At 40.2% G+C, this 14,215-nt stretch overlaps 1 long non-coding RNA gene across 1 annotated transcript; it reads right to left on the bottom strand.

Annotated features, from left to right (window-relative positions):
* Positions 1–4,545: 4,545 nt before the first annotated feature.
* Positions 4,546–14,152, bottom strand: LOC148334776 (uncharacterized). The gene is made up of 3 exons (XR_015844129.1): positions 14,053–14,152; positions 13,669–13,731; positions 4,546–4,638 (listed from the first exon to the last, which is right to left on the bottom strand). It is a non-coding gene; the product is annotated as an uncharacterized LOC148334776 (long non-coding RNA).
* Positions 14,153–14,215: the final 63 nt, after the last annotated feature.

Raw genomic sequence — 14,215 nt, 5'->3', positions numbered from 1 at the left:
GTTGTCACCCCCCTTCTCTTTTGCATTGTCGTTGCAGTATTAACGTTCACCACCAGATGTCAGGCAAGTACCACAAAAACTGCAGTTCAATTGGGGGACGTATTAACTCTGCTAAATTGCTGCTATGGCTCAAATTGTGTCGTTAGTATCCACTGGAAGAGGAGGTTTTGTATTAGAATTACTTAGTACCAAGATTTGTGCAAGTTGTCGAAGGAGTACTGCTATAGTCTTAGAAGCAGCAGTAAGGCAGGGGACGAGTAGATGGAGTTTTTGTTGGATGAGAAGTGGGAGAAAGAGAAGGATGAAGAGTAGTTGGCGTACTACTAAGAATAAGAGCATTATTTGTAAGTAGGAGGTGCAGAAGATATAGAAGAAGCAGCATTAGTAGGGGTAGTAGGAGTACTCTACAGGTAGTAGTCAGTAATAATAACAGTGGACATCTGATGTCAATTCAACAATAATGACACCAAAATCATTCAATTGATGTGGAATTGACATCAGATATCGACTGGGGGTAAGAGTAAGAGTGCGGGAGTACTTGTCTCATATCTCTTATCTTTTTGTTTTGCATTTCAGCTGAGTGACACATACTGTTGTCTCTAACATCAATATGAGTGAGTTACCTTTTATACATGACCTCATGTGTGTCTGTCATTGAAAAGCTACACGCCGTAATCGGTCCACCAAATGAGGAAAGCTCCATTCCACTTCTCCTTTCTCTTTCTGCCTATCACTTACCTTGTCCGCCTGTAACCGGAGCCCCCTCATCCACCTCTGTATTCAATCATCTGTAACCTTACAGTAACCTCTTAGGCTTTTCTTTGCACTGCTCAGCGGTCAGATGAATCATTTATTAGCGCTGTCCAAGTGCATGGTAAGCGTGTTAGCAACTGACCCTGGATCGGACGGTAATTGGAGTGCCCTGCTCCATGTGTGGAACCACGTGGCCTCGCCGGACTGTCCCAACATAACAGGAACTACCTGATGGAGTAATAAGAAACTTGTAACAAAAACACACACACACAAACCAAGATCCTGAGAGGATATGACAAGCTGCAGGACGAAGGATTCTTACCCCTACGGAGGGCAAATCTGCCAAGAGACAAGTGGACAGCTGCCTTTGAGAAAAATCTCTTAGCCATTCCAGGACTATCCTGGATTAATAGGACAATGTAGAGCGTGAGACACACCTTTATTTTATTTATTTATTTTTATTCTATATATTATGTCACATCCTGTTGAGGTTTGTGGGGTACTGGAGACTAGCCCAGCTGATTTTAGGCAAAAGGCAGACAACACCCTGAACTGGACAGCAGATTTTAGCTGTTTTATTTATTTATTTATTTATTTTTGTTTGACCACAAACTGGAGTGCATCCCAGAAAAGGCAGACGACGCCCTGGACTGGTTGCCAGTCAAGCCAAGAAGTCAGGCAAGTGAACCTCTACACTAATGGTTGCAAAATATTATTTTACGCTAAGTACCAGCATCACCACCAAAAGCAAAACACAGCAGGATAGTAGTCTTTGTCAAACATGAGACAGAGGTTTTATCCCTAAAATGTATCTTCAAAACATAAAGTCACTGTAACATCATGCAATTTAAATATTAAAAAATAGGATGGGAAAATATATTTAATAATGATTAAATGAAAATGTATTGCATTTAAATGTTAATTCAACTTTGTAATGTTGAAATTCAAATGTATTTTCCCTGAAAGTTAAATGTAACCAAACAATACTTTTAAAAAAAGTATTTTAAAGTAAAAATGTAACTCTGTGTAAAAAGTAAAATATTGATAAATTTAATTTTAAAAAAGTTCTAACAGGCTGTATGCATAACTACAAGCTTCCATTCTGCTCTGTGAAATCAAATAATTGTAAATTTGATGACATTTTCAAATTGTACAAGCAGTTCACAGAGAATACAAATGCTTTGTACTAAAAAAGTTAAATACAACTGAACTATAGTTGGGCTGCTGATTCTTTGGCTTATGATGAGAGGCAGCCAGCGTACCAATTATTTTATGTCTTCTACTTGGAGCCAATCACAGATGACTTTGGGCGAAAGCCAGAGGCAGTATGGAAGTCAAGCAAGTGAATCACTGCAGCATCATTGTCATTTTATTTGACTTTATTTTTATTTTTTTTTATAGATGAGCTACTGGCACCCCTGCACTAGAAACACACCTTGGTGCACTGGATCTAGCATCCCTCTCCCATCATGCACGGACTTCCTTGCCCATCTCTAGGCCGTTGTTTTGGCTACCCCGCCGACTCAAACAGCGAACCAGCTCTTGCTCCAGAATCTGGTGAGTGTCGGACTTGTGAGCCGGACCCCGTGACGACTCAGCCGGACGCCTCTTCATCTCAACAGAAGGCTGAAGGGACCATTGGCTGTTTCTCCACACAAAAAACTAATGGAAGTAACTCAACGTGGAATCCTCGGGATAAAGATGATAAGCCCTTTTGCCTTTCCACGAGATTGGAGCATGAGGAGGAATTTTGTGCAGAAATGGAGCTCGATTACTCTCATATACCCAGACCCTCCATTGTTTTGAGACACCCCAAGGTAAAAAAAAAAAAAAAAAAACTCTCATTTTGAGCCCTTCTTTTGTGACATCATAGTTGATGTAATGCATTTTTTCTTTGTTCGCTTTTTTGAAACAGTAATCAACCGGAACAGTTCATGATAAGGGTGGATATAAATGGAATTTAGATAATTACGGAAGGAAGTGGTTCGAGGTTATTTCCTCAATATAAACCGAAACAAAGTCTTTTGGTTCTGGTCCGAATGGTCTTAGGGTTTAAATAAAATCCTCAACAATCAGATACAACAAAATGAGTATTTTAAATACAACAAAATTAGGTATGCGTTACTTGTCCACCAGGGAGCGCTACAAACCAAAGAATGTCATCGACTGGCTGAGCATCGCTTCTTCTCGATCTCAGCTGACTGCTGTGGTGTAAGAGGAAAAAAAAACCTCCGGTAAACGAAGAAGTACTAATTAAAATAATGAGTATTAGTATCGTTTAAAAAGTATTCTAGTAATTCTGAAATGTCCTCAAGTGTGAATCTTATTTTGAGTAAAGTGTAGAAAGTATCAGTTTTGAAATGTACGGCGTAAAAGTCCTCCCCCAACCCTCGAAAAAAACATTCGTGCAGATACCTGAAAAAGCTACTTAAATACAATTTAAAAAGGTCACCGTTCATTTTCCCTGACAATTTGTTTGATGTAAATACCCACACGTGGTGTTTCTCAATCTGTGCACGTGGCGCATTTTGTACCATGAGCTGTGTCCACAGGGGGTGATCAATAATGCTGATCAGCAGTGGGAAATGGCCAGTGGTGACAACAGAGGAAGAAGTGCAAGTTTCCGAGTGGGAATCCTGGAAATTACCGTGAGCGGGCAGACATCTCACAGCACCAGGATGGATAATCAGAATCAGAATCAGAAATCCCTTTATTGTCATTGTACTCAAGTGTGCAACGAGATTAGAGTGGAACTGAGTGGACATAGAATTGCTTAGCGATAACTTTCATTTTCATTTAACAAAAAAGTGTCAAACACAAAGCCGTGATTTGAAGTTGAATATTATTACAAAGGCAGGTGGGGGGGTGGGGGTGGCATGTGGTTTATAGCTTTGCGCAGACAGCATTTACCACTGACTCACTGACCCACTGTCGTGCACACTCATGCAATAGCTCAAATTGTAATTTGAAATCTGCATGGTAGTCACACTGATAAGGTTCACACAAGAATGTCTGATATGATAACAGCATTCTTCAGTGTGACTCATAAACCATTGCAGGGCACAGCTATTACACAAACAGAACTACTGTTGTTTTTTTTGTTGTTTTTTTAAGAAAGTGCATGGAAGACTATAATTCCCCCCCGGTGGAACTTTCATTTATAAAAAATGATGTTCTCATGCAAAACCACCTGTTTTACATGCAGACATTGAGGAATAACTCGGGTGTCGTTGCCATGGTCATTTATAATTAATTGATCCAGGTAGACCAATACTGATCATGCATGCAATTTCTTTGGTTGCCGTCTGTCTTTAGTTTTTTCATGACTCCATCTCAATGGATTTGAAAACAAATCGTGATCACTTTCTCATAGCTCAACGTTGTCTGCGTTATATGCCAGGTCAGCTGGGATCGGGACCGGCTTTCTGGATGGAGGATGGATGAATCGGAGAGTGGATGGATGAATGATAGATGGGTGATGATGGACAAAAAGATCGGAAGGGTAGATGGATGGATGTCTCGTCCATAAGAGTAATCAATTGCCTTCAGAAAGTCTTTCAACAGCACCACATCTACCATGTTTGCCAGATGATGTGGTATGCTTTGGATCATTTACTTATACATACTTATCTCTTGCCATCATCAAAAAGTTGACCTTGGTTTCATCAGACCAAACTATTTGATTCCAATTATTCTCTGATGATGACGCGACTGTTGAGTCTGTAAAAAATGTTTCCATATTTTTTTTTGTGATAAATATCAATGAATCCATGTCACTAAAATATTGTCTCTGCAGCAATGCCCTTCTGATGGCTGACATCAATCCCCTTTGTCTTCTCTTCCCACGCACACTCCATTCCAGGAAACGGCATCTGACAGGACAGCCTACAGAGGACAGACAGAGGATGGGCCGTTATCAGGTATGGAAAAACAAAACCGGCTTCCTACCCTTTGCTCTTTTGCCTATGTCGACTCTGATACGAGCTGGAAAACAACAAAAAAAAAGTTCCCCGGCTTGACGTTCCTTTGCTGATGGAAAAACAACTTGGATTTGATGTGAAGGGGAAAGTATTCCAGAGGAAATAACAGGGTGACATACTGGTGACCTCTCGTGCGTATCCGTGTTGAGCTGGCAGTTTCCATGACAAGTGTACGCTCAAACCACAGAGTTAAGTGGCGGATTCATAATAATGTGATTGACAATGTGCGGCCAAGCGTGCGAAATGGATATTAAAGCAAACCGGCGTGGATGGCGCGAAACAAAGACGCGCTTGCCCCAGCTGCTGGCAGCCTCTTGTTGTTGCTTTTTGTTTTCATGGCCTCTTTTGATAGCACACAATGATTTGGCGTGTTGGGGGTTCAAATAATTCCTGCCAAAACAACAACCTGCTTGAACAATATAATACGAAACAATGAGACTTTATGATTTCCGTAATGGTTTGACATTGGCAAAGCGGCCAATATTAGCACACAAGGAAAAGAGAATCACTCACACACACACACACATGATGAATGACCCACATGCACGGGAGTAATAAAAACTTCACATGAGTAAAGAAACTAATAAAAGCCGAATCGGCAGCGGCATTGTTTCTCGGCGATCGTATTTGTCTTTAAGGCCGTGGAGCAAGGGGCGAAATGCTTAACCGCACTCGACTATCTGCCAGTAATGCGTCGCTGACCCCGGCCCAGCATTTGAGATGCTTTTAAAGGATTAATACCTTTTAACTGTGCCACAAAGATGTCAACAAACAAAAACAACAAGCGAAGCGACACAATGCTCTCTCGGGGGGGGCGCATGATGACCACAGTGAGTTCGACGATTATGACCTGAAATAAATGAGTGAGGATCAGGAGAGTGATTTTATGTGCAATACATTTGTATTTAATCATTTGAGTTATATTTTGTCATACATTTAAGCGCAGTGTTAAATCGAATTTAGATGATATATACTGTCTAGCGGCACAGTGGTGGACTGGTTAGCGCGATGGCCTCACAGTGCAGAGGTCGTGGGTTCAATTCCGGCTCCGGCCTTCCTGTGTGGAGTTTGCATGTTCTCCCCGTGCCTGCGTGGGTTTTCTCCGGGTATTCCGGTTTCCTCCCACATTTCAAAAACACGAATGGCTAAATTGCCCCTAGTTATGAGTGTGAGCGCGGATGGTTGTTCGTCTTTGTGTGCCCTGCGATTGGCTGGCAATCAATTCAGGGTGTCCCCCGCCTACTGCCCCCCCCCGTGTAATCAAAACCTCAAACATCCTTTAATGCGTTTGCATTTCAGTGTGAAACTTAAGGCCGACGTTTTTTCAGCCGGCACCCTAAGTGGCAGAATCTGTCGTCCATCTCGTGGATATTTCATCTTTCACCGAATAGCAACTCAGCCATCTGCTCGCACTCCCGATGGCAGTCATTAAGACTAAGTAGAAAGGCCCGCTACTGTAGAGCTCGATAAATCTGCGCGGCTTGACCAGTAATAGCAGCCTGCCCCGAGCAACAACATCCGAGGGCTGCCGTTTAATTTGTGTATGCCGAGATTTTTGACAAACACATGTGAGCTGAACATGCATGTAAATGTTGCATGCAGACGTCCAAAAAAAAAAAAAAGTAGCGGCATAGGGTCTGTAATTTACTCCTCGTGCTGTGCTGCAGGGCGTCGTCATTTGAATAGAATAAATCTGTGGCTATTGTCACCTTTAGCATGGAAGTGGAGAAAGTACAGATACTTTACATTGTTAAAAGTCTAAGTACTGATTAAAGAATGGACCAGAACTTCGGAGTGACCCGGCTGCTTTAGAGCGCCTTGTTGTCAGCCACAAGTGCATGCACGCAGAGAGAAGACATAAAGGAGGAGGTGAAAAATGTTTCAAGCGCCTCATTGTTGCCGCGTGGAAAAGCTCTACGATGACCCGTGAGATCGATTTCATCCACCAAGAGGCTTCAGTCATTTTTGTGTCTCAGAAATGTAGATATGTGCAGACATAAGAAAGAAACTCGGCAAAATTTATATTCACCCGTGTCGTAGAAGTGCTATTTGAACGTCAATTGTGCTGGATTTGGTTTCTCTGCATTCTGACACAACTCGAGTATCTGAAAGAGGAGAAAACGGCTTGATTTGTCACACCTTTGAAGCCATCTTTTATTTACTTGACAATTTAAAAAAAAAAAAAATGTTTACTAAATTCGACATAGTAATCGTTTCTATGGTTTGTCAGACTCATAAACCATATTTCTTTTCACTTTCAAGGATCTTTAAGTAAAAGTTAAAAAGAGTCATTAGGAAAAAAAATACTCAAGGAAAGTACAAATACTTGAAAAATCTACTCGAGTACAGCAACAAAGTATTTCCACTTGCCACGACTTGGCTTTGGGTGGATGGCAGAATGTCAAAATACATTCTGTATAATTACCAAGATCACGACCGGCGTCACGGTGATGTGAACAAGAAGTATGAGTGGATATGAATGGAGAGGGGGAAAAAAAAGACACGGCCGTGCATGGCCTCAGCGTGAGTGTCTGTCGGTGGCGAATGGACCCGCAGAACAAGTCATCAATTCACAAGGGTGCTGAGGGGATGACACAGCGCTGACCTCACAAACCTCATCTCGCCTGGCACCACCGTACGTGTGGACGTGCGTTCTGTGCTATGAATGTGACAGATGCAAGAGAAATTGCGCACCGATTCTGAATGAATTTTTTTTTAGAAGTGGAAATCTGTTGCGCCGTCATTAAACGATTCTGAACTGTACAAGGGGGTGCTTTAAAGTGACATGAAGTTCTGCTTCCATGAGTGAAAATAGTGTGCCAGTTTTTTTATTTAATTTTATTAATGGGGACTGCCAGATTCACGCAGTTCACACTTGTTGTTTTTTTTTTTTTTTTTTTTTTTTAAATATCAGGACTCAATAAAAAGTTGAGCGGTTGAGGGTTGCTGATTTGCATATGACAAGACCACCTCCTCACAACAGGTTAAACAGGATATTAAGACACCTGGTTTTCAATTGTAAAAAATAAATAAATAAATAAAAATGCATCATAATTCTCCTCTAAAATACAAAACTACTTAACTTTGATGACAAGTAACACAATATTGCATTAAACTCAAATCCTAACCCAAATGTCTATTATAAATGCACGTTCGGGAAAACAAGCAGTTGGTGTGAGCGTATCTGGGCCATGGTATGCAAATGATGGTGTCTTCGGGCGTTTTTCGCAGCTCCGTGTGAATTGGCATCACAAATAAAAGATGGTAAGAAACAACAAGACCCTTTTATCCTTCTTAGGGCCTGAGCGGAAAGCGGAATGAAGGCCTTCTTGGAATCATTGTTTATTCTTCTGTCAAATGAATCAGCTTTTTTGGGGCGGGGGGCTGGGCAGGACCACCAAAACGTCTCAAAGTATTATAATTAAAAAGAATGTAGAATAAAATAATTTGATGGACATAGTGCTGCTCCTTTTGGTATGCGCACTTTGGCCACTAGATGGCAGCGATTTGGTGATGAAATGGAAGACTGTCGCAATTAAATGACAATATTATTAGTGGTTTTTCACGACGGGTCAGGAATTATTCTTGTGAGTATTGTTATACGCTCTGTTTGAATGTGTTGCTATCGCTTTTCTTTAAAAATAAATTTTATATTTATCGTGTCATTTATGCTTGTTTCACTTCATTTATGGCTTTTTGCAGTGTGTTGTAGCATTAAAGAGGAAGTCAACCCCAAAAATTCTTAGCAATAATATGTTCTATATGTGGTCGCGTGTCTAAACATGGCATTTTGATTAATTATTGCGTTTGTTGAATATGAGTTAAGTGGCAAAATCCACCCGTTTTTAGCCTGCAATGCAAAATATGTGCCTTGGTTCAACAAAGGTAAGGAATCTGTTAAGTGGTAACAAACATGAGCACCAAAAAGTCACTCTGTAGCACCCCCTTGGCAAAAGTTTCAACAATCAACATTAAATTGGATAGACGTTTCTATTATGACGGGATACATGAAAAAGTCGTAAGGGCCCGTACCGTAAATTAACCAGGAAGTTGGCCGTTTTGGCCTGAATGTTTTGATCCAACCAAATTGCATGACTGTTTTCGTGGAACTTCATTCAGAACAAAATAACATCTGCATTGTACCAGCGGCCAGCTCACAACACTCGAGCAGTGAAAGGATTTCTATAAGATGCTTGTCTGAATCAAAGTTGGATCTTTTTCAGTCACAGGCTGCATTCTCTGCCTCTCAGCAGCCACCAAATGGGGAAAAAAAACATCCAAATGACAGACAAGGCCGACTGACTCGTTTTATTTTTTTCTTAATCACTGGGTTGATCAAAGCCATGCAAACAACTTATCCACACCCTCTCAAAAGCCGCTCAATGGCCTCATGATTGGCATCTTACACTTCCTCCAATGTCGGCTTACAAGATGTTAAGTTCTAAAATAAAAAAAAGCGCCGACAATGCTTCTGACACATGCCAGCATATGGTGGGAGGATCGCGGGTGTAAAGCAGCAGCAGTCATCTCAAAGTAGGTCGACCGTGGGGGGCGGGTGGGCGTTGTTTATGTACACTGCAATTACGCGCAATTATTAACATTTATTCCGTTAACTATGATGGCACATGCTCCACCAAGCCGCTTATTATTCTAGCTGAATGATAGAAAAAACACGTTCTCGCCAGTCCGTTCGTTCATGAGAGTAGAATTATTGGGATGAATATACGTTCAGAAAAGAAGAAACAGGCATTTCTTATTGTTGGTGTGAGGAACTGGCTTCAACCACTGGGAGGTTTTTTCGCGATGAGTGGATTTACACTTTGATTGCAATTTGATGCCAAAATCCAATGTTTTTTCATTTTGACTTTCATGTACATTTTTCCGTGACCTACATTTGTAGACAAAATGTTCATAAAATACTCTGTCAATAGAAGAAAATTATAATGATAAAAAAATTATCAAAAAAATAAATAAAATATTATAATGAATGCAAATGGATTGAAAATTTAACAATTAAATTTTAATATTGAATCGTAAAAATAATTCTAAAAAAAAATAAATTGTTAGACAGGCCTGACAAAAATGATGGTGGCCTTAACCTATTTTGTTGCATAAACTTTTGAAGCAATTTCTTCAATCAAAAGATTATTGTCACTTTGAATGAGATTTCTGCACCTTAGCAGGTGTTTTGGTCAACTTTCCATGAGCAAAACTGCTTTAGTTGTCTCAGATTTAAAGGGTGCTTTCTCCAGATGGCATGTTTCTGCTTCATCCGCGGATGTAAAATAGGAATTATTATAAAGTCACTTCGGAATAGGCTAATATTTTGCTCTTAAACTTGAAAAAAAAAAATCTTGTTTTATTTTTTTGCTACTCTTTAGGTCATAACCTGTGACGTCGGAAGCTAGTAATTGTTAAGAAGTGAATTCAAAACAAATAATGAGGAGGCCTGTCTGATATGATGAGACAGTTGATTTAAGTTTATCACCACCAATCAGTAAATTTCCACGTCATCAAACCTGGAATCGACATGTCGTATCCGCTATTACGCTGCACTCACATTTGCACGTATCCGATACGTAGGCCAGAGTCCAATTGCAACCTTGTTTTTCTTTCTCCTTTATGCTACCATGTATCGCAAGTGGGCCACTTGGGAGCAAAACATCGGAATTGTGACACTTGAACCATGCGGTGAAAATCCACGCTATGACTTGCAGATAACCACCATATCCTGTCTATAAAAAAACAAAAAAACAAAGGGGCCCCCCCACGTGCGAGACCCTCATATACGCATGCACATGTGCACACATGAGAACTGTGGGAAAACATTAAACGATAACAGAAACATCTGTCGCCGACATAAGGAGCTCGGAGGGGTGAGGGGCTGCAAAAAAAAAAAAAAAAAGAACATTCTAGGTCATGGCATCCAGTGAGTTTTAGTTTTTAAACATTAAAACGGAGAAAACTATCAGCTACCTATTTCCAATTTTTTTGGGGGGGTGGAATGTTTAAACCTCAATGTATTTGTCTTATTTAGTCAAGCGTAAATGTGAAAAAAAGTGTTGCCTACTTTACTATTTAGCAGCGGCAGGCCGTGCATTTCATACGTAGGCCTTCAGTGAAGTCCAACTTGAATCCCCCTCGCACCATCATTTATGACACCCCGGCTGGAGAAATAATGAACAGAAAGTCACTTACGCTCTACTGAGCGAGTGTTGGGTGACCTAGCTTCTCTTGAAAAGTCCGACTTGAAAATGGCCTCGCAAGTGTATCTGCAATCAAATCCAAACTTTTCCCTCCTTCTGCCATTGTGGTTTAAAAAAAATCAAGAATATGTTTGAGATTTTCGAACGGTCGCCAGTTATGACTTTCGGGTGTGTTGATTCCGCATCGCGCTGCCCCCTCACAAGTGAGTATCCAATCACAAGGCGCGTTCATCACCTTCAACATAGGGCCGATCAACTCGTGATCTGATTGGCTATCGCAACTGTCTATCAACTGTACACGCCCCCCTTGAGACACAGAACAGACGCCCGCCCGCCCGTACGATTGTATCTGAAGGCCTCCGACGAATAGTGCTTCCTACTGGTGTTGTGAAATCTGCCTGGCAACACGAGCTAGCTGAATTCTGATTGGATAAAAACTAATCTAAAAATTCAACACTAGGATGTAATATGACATCAATGTGAAGAATATGATCATGATTTCTTGATTATGTTAGGCCAGCAGAGAAGGTCTTGATATCCCGCCACTGCTATTTACAATATTGAATTAACCAATTAATTGATTAAGATATTATTGCATACGTTTTAATCAACCAATTCAATAGAAAAAAAAATCATAAAATGCTACAAATATTACAGAACTTTTTATATAGTGAATGCTCAGTAGGCCATACTTGGCTCACTTGTGTCGACCTTTGGGTAATTATCACATTCAGGCACAATCAAAGTAGTCAAGGTAAACCACGAGGGAAACTGTGTAAATAGTATCGTGGTTCTGGGAGGAATTCTGAGTATTTTATACAACGGTAAAAAGGTTGCTCAAACCAGAATTCCGGGCGTGTCTCAACACGTGCGGCATCACAGCTAAAAGAAGTACAGAAGTAACTTCTCTGTAACCACGGGAAACGGAAACCGCAGCAGGCAACGCTGGAGAGCTTACTTCACTTGAAGAAGTACACACTTCCCGTTATACCCTGTACACGTTTTAGCCAGTGAAAGTTTTAGTCACCCAATTCTGTCTTCAACCGCCTGTTTGGACCCACGCTATTCTTTTTCACACTCACATCTGTTTCCTGCGTAGTGGGAGGCTGAGTGTGTTGCAGGTCCTTGGTGGGGAGTGTCACCTCTGTCAAAGATGACCCCTCTTGTGACTCATCCCATTGTTCACTCCGGTGCTCCTATTTGTCACACGCTCCTAAATTATGAGAAGGTTCCTCAAGGACACTTCACTTAACAACAACGCCCTCGCCTCCGTGTGTTATTTTGGTCATTTCCAGTAATTCTAGGAAGTTTGGAGCGGCGACTTGAAGGGAGGCAGTGGGCCAGTGTGTAAAGCTTCCAGGAAATAAGCAGGGCAACATACACCATGAAAATCAGGGTTTCTATAGAGCGGATTTAACAGAAGGGTGGTGGATAAGTAGAGCCACTGACCCTTCATCGCTAAGAAGATTACTCTTCATCACAAAGAATACTTGGGATATTTAGTTTGCGACAAGCAGCTGACCGGGCCCCTGTAATTAAAGGAGAAGAGTGATCACGCTGATCTGCTATAATCAGAGAAGTGAATGACGGAACACCTCCATTATTGAGTTAAAGCTGTTGGGAAAGCTATAGAATCCAGCAATATTTTCGAAAAAAATATTCTATATAATTTTTTTGTTGCTGTTTTCAACAAAAATGGGTAATAAACCATCATGTAATTTGATTTATCCAGCTCAACCATCAACAATACACTTCAGTGTACATACGTATATTTTGCTGTTTTGTGCAATCTTAGACACCTAAAAAAAACATACATTTCCTAAATCAGTGTTTTGTTATTAAAATATAATTGTATTCAAATTCTAATTTTATCTGTCTAATTACAGAAACAGGGGAGCAAATCACTGCGATTTTGAAGTGTTTTTGTGTAAGCGTAAATGCTAGTTTTGCTAGTTGCTATGCTAACTGGTCAACAACAAGCTTAGCTATGCAGTGAAAGAAAGAAACAAGTATTCATCATTTGTTTTTTGATAATGTGGGTAAGATTGTCACAATGGTTTGAGTGATATATTTAAGTGTGCATGTTAGCTATTTCAGTTGCTGTGCTAGCTGGTTTACGACCAAAAGAAATGGAATATTAGTTGTTTTTTCTTGATAACATGAGTATGTGGCTGGAAATATTGACAAAAATACGAAAACTAGAAGCATGGACTTACCTATGGTAAGAGCATTTAGCTTGTTGATGTCATTTTCTTTTTAGTAACAGGGTTGTATCTATGCTGAGAGAGCTTCAGAGCGTAATTTCTACAATTTCAAATATGTTTGTGATAATACAAAAATGTTGTTAACGGCAACAAAGACATAACCACAAAATCATACTAAGAATAATTAGGCAAAATATATTTTGTTATAATTGATATAGAGGTTGATCATCAGAGGGAGAGTGCTTTATATCATTCATTCAAAGCAGACCAACTGAAGATATTCAAGATCTTGCTTGTTACGTAATATCTTTGATATACAGTAATATACCAAAGCTCTCCTCACACCACCTTGAATTGACTTACAACAATTACAACAAGTTTTTTTTTATAACACCATTCAGCATGATAGATGCAGTGAACATGATAGCAAACTAATGAGCAGCATGAGCACTTATTGAAAACACACAACAGGCTTTTTCACAACGGAAGTTTTCTCGGCCAGACGTCCCGAGAGGCATCACTTACCGATGAACATCTTTTAGAATGTTGTTGGATAAACACATTGCTGCTCACCAGCTGGCGTCGATGCTGTAGAGAAATTTCACTGTCAGAAAGCAGCACACTCGATTTGAATCAACCAGCTCGGAGACCTCGCCTGTACAAAATATTTTTTTTTTCTAGATTATATGGAGAATTTGTGGATGCTAGAAGCTGATGGCAAGACATAAACATATTTGCCATGAGTCATTGTTGTAGTGGATAACATAGAAAGATCTCTAAAATAAAGCCATACTGTTGTATAAATGCTCCCTGGTTCACGTTCCTACATTTAGCTGCTGTAAAAGTTTTTTTTTTTTCATTCTTTCTATCCCAAACTGATTTTCTCTCTCTCTTGACATAATTTCTTACATCATGTTGTCATATCAGGCTCATTTTAATAAAGGAAGGTGCATAAAGCACATACAGCTGTTAAAAAGTAGGCATCTGAAAAATAAACAGTCAAGTGAGGTAGATAGCAGAAAAATCTACTCGAGTACATAACGTCGTAGCCTATTTACTTGGTCACATCCCA

Source organism: Idiotropiscis lumnitzeri, chromosome 6, assembly GCF_059441095.1.
Source record: "Idiotropiscis lumnitzeri isolate Australia: NSW breed Sydney's pygmy pipehorse chromosome 6, RoL_Ilum_1.0, whole genome shotgun sequence".
Classification (NCBI taxonomy): Eukaryota; Metazoa; Chordata; class Actinopteri; order Syngnathiformes; family Syngnathidae; genus Idiotropiscis; species Idiotropiscis lumnitzeri.
Note: the sequence above shows the minus strand (reverse complement) of the source record. Positions and strands in the feature narration are given on the sequence as shown.